General features: G+C 40.5%; 1 long non-coding RNA gene across 1 annotated transcript in view; it reads left to right on the top strand.

Moving 5' to 3' along the window:
- Positions 1-6,950: 6,950 nt before the first annotated feature.
- LOC108709789 overlaps positions 6,951-20,462 on the top strand; it is a 90,300-nt gene continuing 76,788 nt past the window's right edge. Inside the window, exons 1-2 of the long non-coding RNA XR_005965894.1 lie at positions 6,951-7,211; positions 14,397-14,465. This is a non-coding gene — a long non-coding RNA (uncharacterized LOC108709789). The remainder of the gene's footprint in view (positions 7,212-14,396; positions 14,466-20,462) is intronic.

The following is a 20,462-nucleotide window of genomic DNA, read 5'->3' as shown; positions in this document are numbered from 1 at the left end:
CTAATGTGACCTAACATATATGGTTTGTTTGTGTGCACCGTGAATTGTAGGATCCTAGGAGGCAGCCCTTAGTACTTAAAAATGCCAATTTTATATTTAGGATTATCCACTGGCACTTATGTGAGACGTGCAAAATACTGTAACTCCTTTCTGCTGCAAAAGAGGTGGGCTTTATGCCAAGAGAGCAGGGTTTATGTGGCTAGGGTGGCTTTGGGTGCATTGGTTACAATGTAATTTCTCCTACTGCACACCTGTAGTTCACCAATCCTGCAACTGGTGGTGCGTTTCTTCCGTTGACCCGGCCGGGTCCCTTAGCAACGAATGTGTATAGAAAACGGATCCGCACACACACTGGTTAATGCAGTCGGGGAGTATCCCCTTTTATTCAGCCACCAAACATTCAACGTTTTGGGGGGGAACACCGACCCACAAACATTCAAGGTTTTGGGGGGGAACACCCACCCGGGGGGGGAACAACCTTACCTTTCATCAGGATACCAAGAGATGTGCAAAATACTGTAACTCCTTTCTGCTGCAAAAGAGGTGGGCTTTATGCCAAGAGAGCAGGGTTTATGTGGCTAGGGTGGCTTTGGGTGCATTGGGGCATGACTGGGAATATCTGACAGGCATGTGAGGCCCCAAGACTTCCCTCTACACACACTCCACATATATTTAAAAGTACATATACAGTTCTTGCTCTCCCTTGATTATGTTATTCTACTGTACTACTACCACTCATAACAGTTTTCTCAGCCCATTCACTGTTTTTTTATCCAGTCATTCTTATCTACTCAGGGCTTGATATTCTTCCCAGCAATCTTTTCATTTGTTGCTATGCCAATGCCATTAACAACCACACACTGTCCCTTCCACCATTTTCTGTACAGAATATAGATCTCAGCGCAGCAGCCTAGCAATATTCTGTCGAAACTCTTTTTGGCGGAGTGCTCTACCTTTTGTGTGCAACTGTAGTATTGACTTTTAAAAGTTTTTGAATTTGAAAATTAACTTTGACCTTTAATAAATCTGCCCCTAATTCTTATAAATAAGCACTTCTTCACCTATTGATACAAAGAAACATGAGCTACTGCCAGCTCAGAACCATGTCAAAGTGCCTGTTCAATTACATTAATTTTGTTGCCATGACCCATGATTTCAACAGGTGCAACTCTCCCTGTTGATTATATCAATGCTGGGATTGTAGCAAAAAAACATTGCAATTGAGCTCAACGTTGCACTGGCTACACCATGGGGACAAGTTTATAAACTTATTGCACGACAATTTTTTAGCACAGGTTGTTGAGGAGCCTACCAGAAAAAATGCTATTCTTGATTTAGTGATCTCAAATGACCCAGAACTTATAGCAAATGTGCAAGTCATTGAACCCCTGGGTAATTGTGACCATAATGTTATATCTTTTAATGTCTGGTGCAAAAAACAAAAATATACTGGGGCAACAAAAACCATGAATTTTGCAAAAGCTAATTTTAGTGCCTTGAGGGCTGCCCTACAGAGCATTGATTGGGGCATTAGGTTTTCAGCTAAAAACACAGAACAGAAATGGTTGTCCTTTAAAATGATATTAAATCATTACTGTTCTCAATTTATTCCCTTAAGGACTAAACGTAGAAGCTCTAAGAATCATCCTGTGTGGCTTAATACAGAGGTAAAGATGTTAATGGGAAAGAAGAGAAAGGCATTTAAAAACTACAAATCTGTAGGGACAGAAGCTGCATTTAATGAATATAAACACTGTAATAAATGTTGTAAATCAGCAATCCGGAAAAGAAAAGAAATGAAGAGTTAATTGCGGTGGAGGTGAAAACTAACCCTAAAAAGTTTTTTAAATATATTAATAGTAAAAAGATGCAGGTTGAGAGTGTTGCTCCATTAAATAATGGTACCAGTATGGTTGTAACAGATACAGATAAGGCAAATGTGTTAAATCAGTTCTTTTCTTCAGTGTATACAATAGAGGAGTCTGGGTTCACAGGCTCACTTAATAACTGCACGAATGGTTCAGCTCAATCTAGTCAGTGGCTGACTCAGGATATGATTCAAAAAGCTTTAATACAAATTAATGTAAACAAGGCTCCAGGGCCTGATGGCATACACCCCCGGGTTCTAAGAGAGCTTAGTTCAGTTTTAGACCAGCCCTTATTTCTGATTTTCTCAGATTCACTGTCATCTGGTATGGTGCCTATGGATTGGAGAAAAGCTGATGTTATTCCAATATTTAAAAAGGGATTACGATCTCAGCCTGGCAATTATAGGCCAGTAAACTTGACATCTGTGGTGGGCAAATTATTTGAAGGCTTGTTAAGGGATCACATTCAAAATTTTGTCCTAATGAATGGCATTATGAGCAACAATCAGCATGGCTTTATGAAGGATAGGTCATGTCAGACGAATTTGATTGCATTTTATGATGTGGTAAGTAAGATTCTGGATAGTGGGGGGGCAGTAGATGTGATCTATTTGGATTTTGCCAAAGCGTTTGATACTGTGCCCCACAAACGACTGCTTTCTAAACTAAAGTCTGTTGGGCTTAATGAAGTCGTTTGCACGTGGATAGGAAACTGGCTACAGGATCGGGTACAGAGGGTGGTTGTTAATGGGACATTCTCTACTTGGAGTAAGGTTCTTAGTGGGGTCCCCCAGGGCTCAGTATTGGGTCCACTTTTATTTAACTTGTTCATTAATGACTTAGGGGAGGGTATTGTAAGTAATGTGTCAGTGTTTGCAGATGACACAAAATTATCCAGCCCAATTAATTCCATCCAGGATGTGGCATCCTTGCAACAGGATCTTGACAAACTGGCAATCTGGGCAGCTAAGTGGCAAATGAGATTCAATGTTGATAAATGTAAAGTCATGCACCTGGGATGTAAAAATATCCAAGCCACTTATACCCTTAATGGGACTGCACTAGGCAAATCCATTATGGAAAAGGACCTTGGAGTCCTTGTAGATGATAAACTTGGCTGTAGCAAACAATGCCAGTCAGCAGCATCAAGGCAAATAAGGTCTTGAGCTGTATTAAAAGGGGCATAGAGTCACGGGAGGAGGGGGTCATTCTTCCACTGTATAGAGCACTTGTAAGGCCCCATCTAGAATATGCCGTACAGTTTTGGTCTCCATCACTCAAACAGGACATTATTGTATTAGAGAGGGTACAGAGAAGGGCAACTAAGCTGGTAAAAGGTATTGAAAATCTTAGCTATGAGGAAAGACTGGCCAAATTGGAGATGTTCACACTGGAGAAGAGGCGCTTAAGGGGTGATATGATGACTATGTATAAATATATAAGGGGATCATATAACAATCTCTCTAATGCTTTATTTACCAGTAGGTCTTTCCAGCTGACACGAGGTCACCCATTCCGATTAGAAGAAAAGAGGTTCCGCCTAAATATTCGGAAGGGGTTTTTTACAGTGAGAGCTGTGAAGATGTGGAATTCTCTCCCTGAATCAGTTGTACAGGCTGATACATTAGATAGCTTTAAGAAGGGGTTGGATGGCTTTTTAGCAAGTAAGGGAATACAGGGTTATGGGAAATAGCTCATAGTCCAAGTTGATCCAGGGACTAGTCCGATTGCCATTTTGGAGTCAGGAAGGAATTTTTCCCCCTCTAAGGCAAATTGGAGAGGCTTCAGATGGGTTTTTTTTTTGCCTTCCTCTGGATCAACTGGCAGATAGGTAGTTAATAAAAAAAAAAAAAAAGTTGAACTCGATGGACATGTGTCTTTTTTCAACCTTACTTACTATGTTACTATGTTACTATGTCCAAACACCAGAAATGTGTATTCATGACTTAAGACTTTACTCTCCTTATGCTAACCCCCTAAGCAATTTTCTCTAAAATCAAGAATCTTCTGATGTATTTCTAGGTTCATTAATGAGACTGTGACAGTGGTGCTTAGGCAGATATGAAAGAACCTGTCAAAAAAAAATATCTGAAAATATGCCTTTTGGCTGTATAGACTGTATCCCCTGATTGAATGTCTGTATAGTTACTTCATTATTTGTGCATGGAAGACAAGACCCTGCCATTACTGCAATTTACATAGAGTCAGAAACATCATACCTTCTGTCATGAGAGACACTTGCCTGGGGTCGGGTACAGAAAGGTATGAACACTTGGGGTATATATCTAATTGTGACCAGACTGTTGCCACTATCAACATCATAATATATAAATATATCTGTTATTTTAGTATAGTTTATTTGAAGATCTTTCAAAGGAAATCAAATTAGTTACTGGCCCTTCAGGGATGGAAACAAATTCTAATACAATCTCTTGCATTCCCCTGCCATGTGACACACATGCACAAACCAGATTCCCAGTAGCATACTATAGCTGCTCATCTGTGCAGTTGTTACTTAACAACAGGAACCTATTTTATTGCATTTATTTTTATAATTTTTATGGGTCTCATGCACACCTGTGTTATGTCTCCTACAGAATATGGTTTCACTTAAAATTGCATGCAACTTGAACATGATTGTCAATGTCATAATGGGATCAAATATGATTTTCATGCAAAATGTTATCAGATATAGTTGGAAATATAAGAAATAAGATTTGCTTAAGATATATACGCAGTATGATAAATAGGCTCACTTAGCAAATGGCATGGCACCCGGGCAATAAAAATGAAAACATACACAAACTAATAAAGAAATAATAGTAAATGTAGGTCAGTGGTATATGTCTCACTGAGTAATTTTATATGTAGACAGTTAAAATTGTGGGAAAGGGTGGTGCAACAAAGGTGTGAACCTTTATTGATAATTTGTATTAACATAATTGAGCAAACTTCAAAATTGTGATCATTAGGCTATGGTCAGACCAGGTTATTTCTCTGTTTGTGGATAAACACATACCAAGATACAACGTAACTGCTCACCTCTATGATGGTTTTTGAAGGAGTGAATACACAGATGAACACATCTTCCTATAAAGACTCTTTGGGCCCTGGACCACCAATGTTTCTTAACACCTCAACAGGGGAAGCTATTTTCATAAGAATTGCCACCTGACAGTAGCACATATTTTCACATGGGCAAAAAATGCCCATTGCCCTTATTAGGACTGGCTACTTTTTAACCAATGGATTTAACCAATTGGCTCTTAGTTACACATCATCAGAAACACAGGATGATTCTACTACTAAGTGGGGTTTAGGCTCACTTAGGAACCTGCTTAAAGAGTCTACCTTGACATGGTGGCAGGCTTAATAATCTTTGGCCAAAAGTTATTGTTCAGCTCTCATGTCCATGTGACCTTTGGTACTGAGCAGGGGGGGGGTCATGGGTCCAGGGGCAGGGTTGACCTTGTGGCCTCCAGCTTTTGATGACCTTCAACTCAACAGCTATAGCCTCAGGGTTCCTAGTCCTGATTTCTGTAACCTCAGCTCTTCAGATATTATATAAGCAAGATTCCTTTTTCTCTTTTTAGAACCGCACATAACCCTGTTTCAGTGTGACCTTCACATGCACTCCCTTCCATCCATGATTGACTCCATGCACCAGTACTGGGTGGAAAGGAAGATGGTCTTCGCTCTTATTGTGATATGGCTGAACTGTGGGGCAAGACCATTCAGCCCGAGGGTAAGACATGACTGTTATTTACATCCGAGTATATGAAATGCGGGGGGGTCGTTGTGGGTCCAGGGGCAGGGGTGACCCAACTTGCCCCTGCCTTCCGTATTGCCCCTCACAGCTCCAGCTGGTCTAGCAAGCAATAGAATATGTCATTGTGGGGGCAAGAACAAATACAATACTCCTCCATCACTTTAGCAGGAACCCCCAACCCACTCCAAAAGAATGCCTCATAAGCTGGACAGAGATGTACCCAAAAACTAATCCAGCATAGAGCATTCCCCCAATATCAACCACATTCATAAACAGTGAAACAGTGAAAATTCGCTATTCTCAAAAGGCTTATTTTCACATATCATATTTGTTAGAGTTTTTTTCGCTGTGCATATTGTGCTCTTTTTTGGCTGCTTTTGAAGTGCTTTTTGGCCAGTTTTGGGCTGGTTTTGAAAATTAGACCTGGCAACCCTGATCCAGCCTGATGTCAGTAATACAATATGGCAGACATGTTTCACAAACCCCCATAACACAGGGAACCCTGGTACTCCCCCCTTTCCCCATAAATCTGTCCTTTTTGCCATAAACCTTTAAGCCTTTGTGCTCTCTCTCTCTCTCTATATATATATATTTATATATTAAAAATGAGTTTTTGAGCATGCGCAAACATGAAATACTCAGGGGTCCACGCTGTGTCTGTTATGAAATCCTAAGAGGTCATGCTGTGTCGGCCATTAAATTTTTAGGGACCACACTGTGTCGGCCATGACATGCTTAGGGGCCACACTGGGTCGGCCATGAAATTCTTAGGGGCCACACTGTGTCGGCCATGAAATTCTTAGGGGCCACACTGTGTCGGCCATGAAATTCTTAGGGGCCACACTGTGTTGGCCATGAAATCTTAGGGGCCACACTATGTCGGCCATGACATGCTAATGGGCCACACTGTGTCGGCCATGAAATTCTTATGGGCCACACTGTCGGCCATGAAATTTTTAGGGGCCACACTGTGTCGGCCATGACATGCTTAGGGGGCACACTGTGTCGGCCATGAAATTCTTAGGGGCCACGCAGTGTCATGAGATTCTTATCCAAGGCATGGATTCACAACATGTCTTAACTGGTATATAATGCACTGAGAGAATCTGAAGCTGCTGCCATACATATCGTTGCCCACCAGGCACTACATTTTTTAATTTATAAACATATATATATTTATTGCTTGATAACAGCACAAGTACATGTATATGGTGAGTGAGAGGTAGGCAAAGGGCTACAGGAGAGCACTAGATCCCCACAGTTGCTTCTCTGCAGGGAGAGACAGTGTAGGACGGACTCTTTTGCCTGTAAGTACAGCTCCTGCCTTTCTTTTTCCGTTTCCCAGTCGGGCAAGGCTTTTCTCCTCCTCCCCTTGCTGCTTTTGTTTATGACTGGATCTTGCTCGTGTCTCCCTGAGCCGGCGAACGGCGCTCTGGCTTCTCCGTTGTTTCTGTGTGAGCAGGCTGCTCCCAGGCTCCCCACCACGGGGCGTCAGTCTGCAGTATTTCCAGCTCTCAGGGACCGGGACGAGCGCCTTTTCTTCAGGCTCGGAGAGACGGGACTGGCACACACAGGTAGGACTGCCAGCAGCAGCAGCAGCATCCCACTATCCGGCTCTCCTTGCTTCTCCCCCGCCCCGGTCAGTCTGGGAGTTGCAGATGGAGCTGGGTAACAAGGTGCCTGCTCCTCCTCCTCCTCCCATTTCACCTCCAGCATCACAGATGCTACTGCTCCAGCTGTCACATCGGCAGCCTCTTTGCTCCTCTCCCTGCGATCTCTTTTACCCGGGCGGGGATTGGGACAAACTTTCCTTGGTACGAGAGAGAGAGATCTGTGTCTGCTCATTCCCTCTCTTACTGTCTCCTCTCCTACTTGGCAAGTAGTAACAGGTATGTGTCCAGCTGCCCTCCTGCCCATCAAAAGTTCTGTCCTTCCTCTGCCACCTTGGGCTCCCATGTCACTTGTTCTGCTTCATTCACTGGGGGCTCTCCAGTTCTCATTCATCTTCTATAGATCTCTAGGTGTGTGTGTATGGATAGGCATTACCTATATTGTGCCATATACAAACACCCCATTCATCCCTTTAAGGACTAAAGGGTCAGATGAGGAGATTACAGTGGGTAACTGTGCCACTCATCCTGACAAGTCAGCAGCCTGCCCTTTAATGTTTGTGTTCTCATCACCAAGATAAATAAGATGGGCTGACAGTAGGGGTGAGTAGATGGGCTGACAGTAGGGGTGAGTTGATGGGCTGACAGTAGGGGTGAGTAGATGGGCTGACAGTAGGGATGAGTAGATGGGCTGACAGTAGGGGTGAGTAGATGGGCTGACAGTAGGGTTGATTAGATGGGCTAACAGTAGGGGTGAGTAGATGGGCTGACAGTAGGGGTGAGTAGATGGGCTGACAGTAGGGTTGATTAGATGGGCTAACAGTAGGGGTGAGTAGATGGGCTGACAGTAGGGGTGAGTAGATGGGCTGACAGTAGGGGTGAGTAGATGGGCTGACAGTAGGGGTGAGTAGATGGGCTGACAGTAGGGGTGAGTAGATGGGCTGACAGTAGGGGTGAGAAGATGGGCTGACAGTAGGGGTGAGTAGATGGGCTGACAGTAGGGGTGAGTAGATGGGCTGACAGTAGGGTGAGTAGATGGCTGACAGTAGGGTGAGTAGATGGGCTGACAGTAGGGGTGAGTAGATGGGCTGACAGTAGGGGTGAGTAGATGGGCTGACAGTAGGGGTGAGTAGATGGGCTGACAGTAGGGGTGAGTAGATGGGCTGACAGTAGGGGTGAGTATATAGGCTCACAGTAGGGGTAGGTAGATGGGCTGACAAGCAGAGGTGCTGCTGCTATTGACATACAGCTCTATAATGTGCTGACAGCTGTACAACTGACCAGTTAGTCTGTGACCTGGCAAATTGCACAGCTACAAGTGTTTCGGGCAAGTATACGTGATTGGCATGGTTGGCACTTCTCATTCCTGCATTGTTTTCCCTTGCTGAAAACCTGTGGCTATTTTTAAATGCTCCTCCAATGCATTGAAATGCTCCTCTCTGTAACCTATCTGTAACCTGCCTGCAAGCTCTTTTTAGGCTCCTATATAGAGGGTCGGTTATCTGCTTTAATCCAATCTCAATCAGTTTTGCTCGCCTCTTTCACTCCACAAGCATCAGGTTTCCCATTTCCAGCAGCAGTAAAACTTAGGATCTGGTAGAGTAGGATCTGGAACAGGAAAACTTCTCCAAAGTGAAATATGCACTTACGTCAGGGATTGTTATCAGCCAATAAATTGCATTTGCTTTGATTCTAGCAGTTCAAAAGAAGGCTTTTTTTTTTTTAAACAATTGAATATAATTGCACATAGTGGTGCAAAAGTGTATTATGGGTGCACACATTGTATACTGTAGTAAGCATGCCCATGAAACAACTGTACAGATTCTGACACTGATATGTCTGTTGGAACTTAAAGGAAAACGAACTGTTTGAGATCTTTACCTAGTGCTTTGAAAATAGCCATGTTTTTTCACATTTAGTGAGTTATTAAAAGGATACCTCTGTTTCTGAAATATGATTAGTTCAGAAATTATTGAGTTGCAGATGCAAGCAAGCATTCTGCCTTCTTCAGGATGATCTGGCCACTTGAGGGCACTGTTTAATTAGAGTGCTTGCATACGATTGTCTCTTCAGAGTGACAGTAGCTGCTTAAACTTCAATACACAGATAAGTAAGGTTCCTTTTGCAGTAAAAGGAACTTAATTGACTGGCAAATATATGTGTAATGTTGGATATCCTTTAACAGAGGATTGGGATCTACCAGTACATCTTGGGCTGGTGACAAGTAGACCCCAGCATTGCTGACAAACAACACTTTTTAGTAATTCCTCTGCATACTTCGCATTGAGACTTTTTAAACAATTGCTTGAGAAATGGGTATTGCTCAGTTAAATGTGAATTCTGTTTTCTCTCAGGTAAAGTTGTTGTACACTGTTAGCCAGTAAAAATGTTACAGGACAACCCTTTTGAAATAAAAAATAAACAAAAAGTAGTATAAAGGTGATACCTTTATTGGCTAACTAATATAATCATAGCAAGCTTTGAGAACATTTCTCAGCCTTTTTGACCCACATTATCTTGTACCTTATCTGCTTGTCTCTTGCAGATCCTCTTGTAAATGACTTTGACACCTTACACACAGATTGATATTCCTTTTTGTTGGTCATTTGACCCATGAGCTGAATGTTGTATGTATACCAGAGAACACCACAGCTTCATTGTTAGTTTGAAAAAGGAACTAAAATGTTCTGAAAGCTTGCTATGATTATATTAGTTAGCCAATAAGGGTATTACCTTCATACCACTTTTGTTATTTTTTATTTCAAAAGGGGTTGCCCTGTAACATTTTCTCTCAGGGTAATGTATTTTTTTTAAAATCTAGGCACTGCTTCCCTTGGGCAACATGAGAGAATTATGTGATTCATACTTTATCTGACCTGCAGGATCTGATCACACAGCTGCATACAGCATCATGAGAACTTTTATTTTATTTTTTTAACAGTGCCTCCCACAGGTACCATCTTCTTACAGTGCCAGGACTGGCTTTATAAATATTTCCATTACATTGGAGTTTGGGCTGCAGTGCAAAGCTCTGATAGGCTGGAGTATAGATGTTAATAATTCTCCAGCCTATGAAAAGCTCTGCATTGGCGGCTCAGCGCGATGTGAAGGTAAAACTTCAGTAGTGCAATAGTCTGGTTGCTAAAGGTAACCCTTTGATATAGGGACAGGGAGGGGAGTAATTCTTTAAAACACATATAAATAAACAGTGGTTGCCTTTGACCTAAGACTTTTTATCTACCTTGTTTCACCTGTCCGATATATTTCTGTTCATTCATCATCACTGACTATGTCTTTCAGTCACTAAAGTGTCACAAAGGGATAACTGTTTAGCGCTGGTGGGATTAAATTTAAAGCTACATCATTTCTGTGCCATGTGTTTGAGATCTAATTTCAGATAAATGTTTTAGTGTTTGCTTTCTGTAGGTACAATATAACAATTGAAATTCATATTTGGCTGCTGCTTATTCGGGCTGTTACTGGCCTGACCTTTAAAAACGATCATTTATGTAACTGGGAGGCAAAGATCAAAGTTGGGTGGCTGGATTTTTATTTTCAAGAAAATTTACCAGCCCTGTATGTAAGTGGCTTATGGAGTTGTAGAATAGCTGGCGCCCACTCCACTTTGTGAAACCCTTTTTCAAACCTGCATAAAACCTACATAAAGCATGGGCCTACAGAAAGAAGAGGGAACTTTGTTTTAAAGTTTGTTGTACCAAAGCATGTAATATTTCTGTTTTCTGCACTGCAGCAATACAGTGTCTTCTGTGTCACTGTGGCTCCATGCTCAGTAACTTGATATAGCAATTAGCCAGTCTGTATAATGCCAGGGCATGCCTTGGCGACACACTTCAGATCTGTATGACTTGGTAATAGGGATGGGCGAATTTTTTCGCCTTGTTTCGCCGTGGAAATGACGCCCATAGACTTGTATGGCAGCATGCGTCCAAAAAAAAAGACTTTAATGGGCGTCAGCGACAATTAGCCGGCGGCAAATTTTTGGCGAAACAAAACGGCTCAAATTCGCCCATCCCTACTTGGTAATCCTCAAGGTCTCTAGCATTTTTCAAAACATACTTCTGCAGAACTCTGTCTTACTTTGATTAATTACTAAGGCTGACCCTAAATGTACTGAGCTCACTGTTCAAATGGTCTGTGGATACTGAAATTTTTACCAACAAAAATGTGTGCATTTATTATGAAGTGTTAGTCAGAATACAATTTTGCATTCTATTTAACACACTCAAGATTATTACATTTCAGAATTGTTTTGCTTGGAGTGTGAATGATTGTGGGTTGCATTGCAGTGAATGAAAAGGATTTGCCTTGAGTAGAAGGGGTGAAAGCTAGACTTCTATGGAATTGTATATGACAAAGCTATCAATGCTACTCCAGAAATAATATACCAGAAATGCCAGAGCCCTAGTTTCATTCATCTTAAAAGCAGTAAAGCAAATCCCAGTGAAAAGGGTGACAAAATTATACCAGTGGTACCCAAATTTGTGGTTGGCACCTCTGGGGAGGTGGGAGGTTTAAAGCTGTGTTGGTCACTAACAACCTACAGTTAAAGGCTTAGTTTGTTTGCAAAACAATTCCTCCATTTATGAACATTTTACCTGTAGAGGTCACTATTTTATACTGTTTATTGTTAAAAGTGATACTGACAGTAAGAATGCTGTATTCAAAATATGAATCTATGTTAAATATTACCTGTAGGTCATGTTACTTGAAGTTCCTTATTAACCTGACTGTCCCTTCTCAACCTGTCAGTTCGGGTTTCTAATGCTAACAGACCACTGCTGCACAAATATGGCTGCCCCCTCATACTGCAATATGGGGGTAAGAAAGTTAATTTCTAAGCATAAGGCAAATACTTTTATGGCAATATGGGGGTAAAAAAGTTAATTTTTAAGGATCAGGCAAATACTTTTATGGCAAAATTATAAATAGCACTCAAAGACAATGTTATGATAGATATATAAAAACAGTTTTTCTGGTGTAAGTATCTTTTTACGTTTAAAACAGTTCTGGGCTTACAGTCATAAATAAACACCAATTAAGAATACCTATACATATTTACTATATGTATATATTACTGAACATTTGCAGAAAAAGAATTGCAGTTTAAACAGAAGGAGACCAGCAGACTAGTGATGGGTTGTCCAGCCAAAACCAGTGGCTAGTAAGGGATTGGATAACAAAACTGAGCCACGCTTATGGGTTACTATGGTGGTGGGACAAACCTAAACAATTATGATGTCTTCTGCCAAAGCCTGCCCTTGCTGTGTTAATCCTTTACCCCCCATCCTTTATCGGTGACATCATTGGAGGTGGATTGTCCAGGACTCAGGTACAAGTTATAAAGTCAAGTCCCATTTAGGTACAGTTTAGAAGCAACTTAGGTGTGGTTGGTAAATTTGTCTGACCCTGACATCTCTCTGGTGCCCTTTCTGCTATACAATTAACCAGCCCTGCCTATCAATAAATTTGTACAAGAGTTTAGGCAGTGCTCCAAGAGCAGATACTACATGGTCAGGGTAATGTATCACTCACATACAACTGGTCACCTAATAAAAGAGATACTGACACCAGAAATTATACATTTTTTACATCTATCATAATATTGGCTTTGTGTGCTACTTATAATTTTGCCATAAAGTATTTGCCAGATGCTCTTACATTACCTATCTGATGCCCGATCTGTTCGTCAATGAGGGGCTGCCATATTTGTGCAACAGGAGTCCATTAGCATTAGAAACTTTAAAGGAGAATTCAACCTATAGGAAAAAAACCCGTACCCCCCATCCCAGGTAGACCCCCCACCCTCCTCCGCCCAGGCTAACTGCCCCCGCCGGGGAAATGCCCCATACTTTATACTTACACCTCGGCGCAGATTCTTCCAGCGGAGTTGCATGCATCCATCTTCCGGCTGCTCAGTAAGCTGACTGCGCATGCGCAGTTGGAGCAGTTTGCCGGTTTGTGACAACTGCACATGCGCGGAATTACACGGAAATTGCAGATCTCTCAGTCATCTTACCGAGGAGCCAGAAGATGAATACGCGCAACTCTGCTGGAAGAATCTGCGACCAAGGGTAAGTATAAAGTATGGGGCATTTCCCCGGGGGGGGCAGTTAGCCTGGGGAAAGGAGGGTGGGGGGTCTACCTGGGGTGTATGGGTTTTTTTTCCTACAGGTTGACTTCTCCTTTAACTGACAGGCTGATATGGGACAGTCAGGTTTAGGAACGTCAACTAACAATTACTTACAAAAATAAACCTCTCAGCAAAAAACAATCACCATGACCTATAGGTAACTTTTCATGTTAATTGATATTTTAAAACGTAGTCTTTTAGTGTCACTATCACTTTAAGTCCCTGTGTGTGGGTTTTTGGTTCTGCAACAGATCTATACAAGGAGCAACCTGAATATATTTAGCAGGCGTTTCTTGGAAACCATGGTGGGCTTCTATCAGATATTCTCATTAGCGGTTTGGCACTTGTGTTAAAAACCACCATACCTCTTAGGGAAAAAAAAGCATTCCTCTGTAGTAATAAAAATGCTATATACTCTCTGCATCTTTATGTTATGCGAGTATTTATGCTGAAAGACTCATGCTGTTCCCACATACTGTTTAATCAACAAGAACGGAGTGAAATGCTATGTTTATGTGTTTTATATTTTGCCTCAAATTTCTACTTTTTCTCCCTGAAATGAATATATTTATTTATATATTTCTATTGAAATCAGTGCAAGCACAGAGACATGTTGTGCACATGCTCCATATGTCGTTTCTTAAGCGTGGTTGCAGATGTGTTGCGTTTGTTGACAGTGTGGGCTCAAAAGGTATTGGACTGGTTGCCAGGCTCAGCTATAACTCTGGTTTCTTAGCAACTGTTTAGACTGTTAGAAAGTAAAAAAAAAAAAACCAACACATTTTAAATCACCATTCTAAAAATGATCACATCAGCTCCCTTCATAGGAAAAGTCTCCTAAAGAAAATGAAGTTTGTCAGGTAATTATTAGAATTTCTAACCAAGCCCAAATTACAGCCCTGCTGGGTGAACTCCTGGGCTTAAACCTGATTGCACCTAATAAGATATGATTTGCACTGTACACTGGTAATCACACTTTCTCTGTTATTGTGTTGCAGACTCATCACACTGCTGGGTGACAAGCACAGGGACATTGGGCCCATTATATTCTATCACTAGAGAATAAGGTAAAACTGCTGTACCAGTTACCTTTTGTCTATTTGTAACATAACAATTGCAATAATACATAGAAATAATGAAATATATAGCACATTTAAGGCATATTAGTGGACAAAGAAGCTTTTCCAGAATCCCTGAGTGATTGCTCGTGCTTCAATTTATGACCAATCTAACAATAGGGTGTGCATAAATCAGGTGTACGTTTCAGTATTTACTGTACCTACAGCGCACTTGCTGATGAGGTTGTTTGATAGTCTTGATTCAGCAAAAGGAGCTCTTAGAACTTGCTGATGTATTTGGTTAATACAAAGATGGTTCCTGTAATTTACACTGTTTTAAATTACAGAAAGATGCTCTTATTAAACCCATCCTCAGGAGACACTAATGACTACTCAGAGGATTATGCCAAGTCAGCCTTTTTCAAATTTATTTAAGTAAACAGAAAACAGATTGTGACATAATCCAGGTTAGTGGAGAAAAGCTTTGGGGTTTTTGAGCTTCTTTGCTATAGAGGGTGCCACATGGAATGGGCACTAGATTAATATATTGTAATAAAAATGTCTTACTCTTTGCTACATTCATTACATTCCCCCATGAGAGTCTTACTTCTGTAAATTCATAGGAAACCAGATATTATTCTAGGATATTATTCTACATGGAAATCATGTACATTTTAATACTGAAGTCTATTTCATTTTAAAGGTGTACCATTGTAATACTTGAACAGGGTGCTATCTACCCTAAGGGGCACATTTACCTAGGGTTGAATATCGAGGGTTAATTAACCCTCGATATTCGATCTTCGAAGTAAAATCCTTCAACATCGAAGTCGAAGGATTTACCGCTATTCCTACGATTGAACGATCAAAGGAATAATCATTCGATCGAACGATTAAATCCTTCTAATCGAACGATTCGAAGGATTTTAATCCATTGATCGAAGGATTTTCCTTTGATCAGAAAATTGTTAGGAAGCCTATGGGGACCTTCCCCATAGGCTAACATTGGCCTCGGTAGGTTTTAGGTGGCGAACTATGGGGTCGAAGTATTTTTTAAAGAGACAGTACTTCGACTATCGAATGGTCTAATAGTCGAACGATTTTTAGTTCGAAACGTTCAAATCGAAGTCGTAGTCGAAGGTTGAAGTAGCCTATTCGATGGTCAAAGTAGCCATATTCAACCATTCGAAATTCAAAGTATTTTTTCTTCTATTCCTTCACTCGAGCTAAGTAAATGGGCCCCTAAGTCTTGACACATGTATCTACTTTATATGCAAGTGCAGTTAAAATGACTGTTCTCATTTCAAGGGCCTTTGGGAAAAGTCAAAACTACAACCATTCTCTTGTCACATGCAGTTTCTGACAGAGCCATTTCTAGTCATTAAAATAGCAGTACAGGGCAGTGGCCTGGAAGATATGCTGTACCTTATGCTTTACTGCTGGGGCAAATGTTACAGAAAAGTAACACCATAAATGAAAAAGAAGACTAAAACTGGCCATAGACCCATGACAATCCATTGTTTAGTTGATTGGACAAGTTAAAAGATTTTTATTGGCTACTGATAAGATCTCTGCATGTATTACAGACTATTTGTTTGGTAGGACTTTTGTATGGTTGCTGTCTGTCAATTATTGGCCAGAACATCATCTGATTTGTTATTTTTCCTACCTATTTTACTCTGAATAGATAATAGTAGATTGTTAGACTGAAATGAATGACCATTCTCACTCAAATAATAAAATCTGCACGTCTATGGCCAGCTTTAGCTATAGACCTGTCCCAATTTTGTTTACATTGCTCACCTTTTGTCTGTTTGTAGGGACTTCCTTGATTAATCTTTACCTGCTGGCACAATCATGCCATTCTGGAGCCATTGCCATAGACTTTTACTGAATCACAAATGTAGAATCTACATCACATAACATGATACATTGAAATGTATAACTTTTTTGTGCCAGCAAGTATTGGATTAATGCATGCTAACATCACTCCATCCTCTCATTGGCTCTGGCAAGGGCAGGTCCATGGGTTACCCTGGTAACTTTTTAGTCTTTTTTAAGATCTGTCTCTGTAAAGGATGAGTATTAAAAAGAACAATGGCTAATGGTTTACAAATACCAATATAATATTTCCCACTTGATATTCTTCCAGCACAGGGGTGTCCAAACCTTTGGCTTCGCCGGGCCACATTGGAAAAAGAAACATTGTCTGGGCCACATATGAAATACAAAAACACGTTTGATTTGTAAAAGTAAAGGAAATACACAGAACTACAATGCCAGTTGGATAACCTGATGGAGCTATACATTGGAATATGGGACACCTGGATATTAAATGGATTTATTATTATTACTAACTGGGCAATGGGCAGAGTCCCCCCTCCTCCAATATCCTTTGCAACATGACGTTTCCTCGGGAACCAAGCGTTTAAAGCTGGGCCGCATTCATATGCATCCTGGACCGCATGTGGCCCTTGGGCCGCAGTTTGGACACCCCTGTTCCAGCAGGTTATTAATGTTTTGCTTTTGTGATTTCATCTTTAATGAAAGGAATGTCCCTGTTTTCATTTCTATAAGGAATCATAGGACCTTTATATAAAACAGGTGCTATAGGAATGAGACTGGCATACTTAAAGAATTTATTTTAGCTCTTATGTAGCCCCTGCAAAATTCAGTCACTGCATTTAAAGTAATGCAAAACTGTGTTCATCACCATTATTTTCCTTAAATACAAATAAAGTGAATAGTATAATACATTTATGAGGTATGGCTACACTGATGTAACTGATGTAACCCTTACAACACTCTTACAACAATATAATGCCTGCAAATATAGCCTTTTAGAAGCTGACTTGCTGATGACTGTAATGCATCAGAAAGATGCACTGTAGATACATAACACATATAGATACATGTAAGCCATGCAGAGACTCAAGATTTCTAGAATCAAGCAGTGACAGAAGAAACAATTTCTTTCCTCATTTGTCTCCCATGCCTAGTCTCACGCAGTCTGGCCCACCTGTCCCTGGTCATGACGACTAACTACAGGTAGGTCCATAAATATTTGGGCAGACAACTTTTTTTTTCTAATTTTGGTTCTGTACATTACCACAATGAATTTTAAATGAAACAAACCTTTGTCACTGATGTCTTCTTTTTATGTTTTAAGCGATTGCATCTTTATTTATTTCCCAGTGACTCAACAAAAAGTTTGCTGCTAAAACAGGATTTTTTTATACAATATCTATTTCTGTTTTTAGCAAGTAGCCAACACAGCATGAAATAGCATTTTACATATTTTAACTACCTCAGAAAAAACTGGGAAAATGTTAAGTAATCCTACTTTAAAAGAAACACTGCATATGCAGAGGTTTAAATCATAATTTTTCTGAATGTTTGGTTTAAATAAAAGAAAATTTAAAAAAAAATGGAATTTCACAGTGGCTTCAAAGTTAATTTGCAATTGAAAGCAGGATGTGTTTTTTCATTCTGTTCTGATATTGCTGATGCCCCATTGGTCATATATCACTCGCGTTGATGTTTCATGAAAAGCTGGAGTCTCTATGTCACAAAATGCTGGGACCATTATGTTATATATTACTAAGTCAGTTGTGTCATGAAATTCTGACGCAAATGTATTACGAAATGTTAGGTCTGTGCCATATATTCTTGAGCCACTGTGTTGTATATATAGTCTATACTAGTAATTATAAATTAGCCAATATTTCAGTACCTGCTTATATAAAATATCCCCCTCTGAATGTGGTTAGAGACATATTTTTAAAGGGCATGTCAACCCAATAAAAGAAATTGCCAAATCAAATAAAACATAATTCTAAGCAACTTTCCAAAATACATTTATTCAAAATTTTCAGTGCTGTTAAAGTTATTCATAAAAAACAATTGCTATTGAAAGCAGCATCTGCTTAACTCCTTAACAATGTTGCAAAAGTCTTAGTTTCCCAGCAGACAGGTCTGTTAAAGGAGAACTAAACCCCTTTGTTAATAAAAACCCCTACCCTCGATAGTCCCCGCTCCCTGCTTCCCCCCACACAGGTGTTCACACAAGTAAATGCCCCTAAGCTTGTAATTACCCCTCATTGCAGAGTCAGTGCAGCGGAACTCACGGGGGCCAACTTCACGCTTCGGGAATCTTCAGAAAGTAAGTGCCGTATCGGCGCAAATGCAGTTGTCCTAATATTCCAGTCCCAAACAACTGCGCATGCACCAAAAGCCATGGAAATTGCCAAAGGGACCCGAAGATTCCCGAATCACGCGAGATGGCGTCAGTGAGCTCTGCAGCGCTGACTCTGCAATATCGGGTAATTATAAACTTGGGGGCATTTACTTGAGTGAACACCTATGCAGGAGGCAGCAGGGAGGGGGGACTATGGAGGGTAAGGAGTAGGGGTTTTTATTAGCAAGGAGGTTTAGTTCTCCTTTAATCAGCTGCCTTGTCTTACATTGTTTCAACAGTCTGAGCCATCAGGGCAGAGAATAGAAAGGGACAGACAGACACTGCGGTCAATAGCTATACATATACAAATAACTGAAAACTGCCATTTCCTCTTTAAAGTGATGCTGACACTAAAAAGCAACTCTTCAAAATATTAATGTACATTAAAAGTTGCCTATAGGTCATGTTTATCATATTTAATAGTGATGGGCGAATTTATTCGGCAGGCGTGAATTTGCGCGATTCGCGAAACTGCTGCGAAAATTCGCTGGCTTAAAAAAATGGACGCCGACGTCCGTTTTATTAGATGCCGGCATCAAAAATTGGGCACCGGTGTCAAAAAACAGATGCCGGTGTCAAAAACAAGCCGCCAGAGGCTTTTTGCAAATTTTTCACCATTTCGCGGCCCAAATTCACCCATCACTAATAGGTCTGCTTTTGTAAGTGATTGTTACTTGAAGTTCCTAAACCTGACTGTTTTGTCAACCCGACTGTCCCTTCTCAACCTGTCAGAAATAGCTTCTAATGCTAATGGACTCTTGCTGCATAAATATGGCAGCCCTGTCATAGAGGAACTGCTAGGTAATGTAAAAGCATTGGGCAAATACTTTTATGGTAAAATTATAACTAGCATGCAAAGATAATGTTATGATAGATGTAAAAATGTTTAATTTCTGGTGTCATAATCTCTTTAAAGGGATACTGTCATGGGAAAACATGTTTTTTTCAAAATGCATCTGTTAATAGTGCTGCTCCAGCAGAAATCTGACATGGGGCTAGACATAGTCATGTGACTTGTGCTCTGATAAACTTTAGTCACTCTTTACTGCTGTACTGCAAGTTGGAGTGATATCACTCTCTCTCCCTTTCCTCCCCAGCAGCCAAACAAAAGAACAATGGGAACGTAACCAGATTGCAGCTCCCTAACACAAGATAACAGCTCCCTGGTAGATCTAAAAACAACACTCAATAGTAAAAGCCAAGTCCCACTGAGACTGATTCAGTTACATTAAGTAGGAGTAATAACAGCCTGCCAGAAAGTAGTTCCATCCTAAAGTGCAGGCACAAGTCACATGACTAGGGCAACTGGAAAACTGACAATATGTCTAGCCCCATGTCAGATTTCAAAATTGAATATAAAAACATTTGCTCTTTTTAGAATTGGGTTTCAGTGCAGAAGTCAGCTGGAGTAGCACTATTAAGTGATGTGTTTTGAAAAAAACATGTTTTCCCATGACAGTATCCCTTTAAGAAAATAATTCTTGATCATTTACTGATTTGCCTTCTCTGTGAAATAATAAGTCAGTACCCTGTTGATGGCAAAAATGCTATTGTTTTTATCTGGAAACCCTTGGTCCTAATTTAACAGATCCCTTACAATTCTTGTTTCTGTGATTTTCCTGTTGGCTGTTCTAGTGACTGTGCCTTTCAGTAAGAAATTGCTTGCCGTATAATCCTAAACTCTCATGACTTAACTGGATTTTATTTGTTTAGCAATTTGCAGACTTCTTGTAAGATAATGTATTGCCAAATGAAGTAGGCTATAGGGA

The sequence above is a fragment of the Xenopus laevis genome, chromosome 2S, assembly GCF_017654675.1.
Source record: "Xenopus laevis strain J_2021 chromosome 2S, Xenopus_laevis_v10.1, whole genome shotgun sequence".
Lineage (NCBI taxonomy): Eukaryota > Metazoa > Chordata > Amphibia > Anura > Pipidae > Xenopus > Xenopus laevis.
The sequence above is the reverse complement of the archived record's forward strand: the minus strand, read 5'-3'. Positions and strand labels throughout refer to the sequence as shown.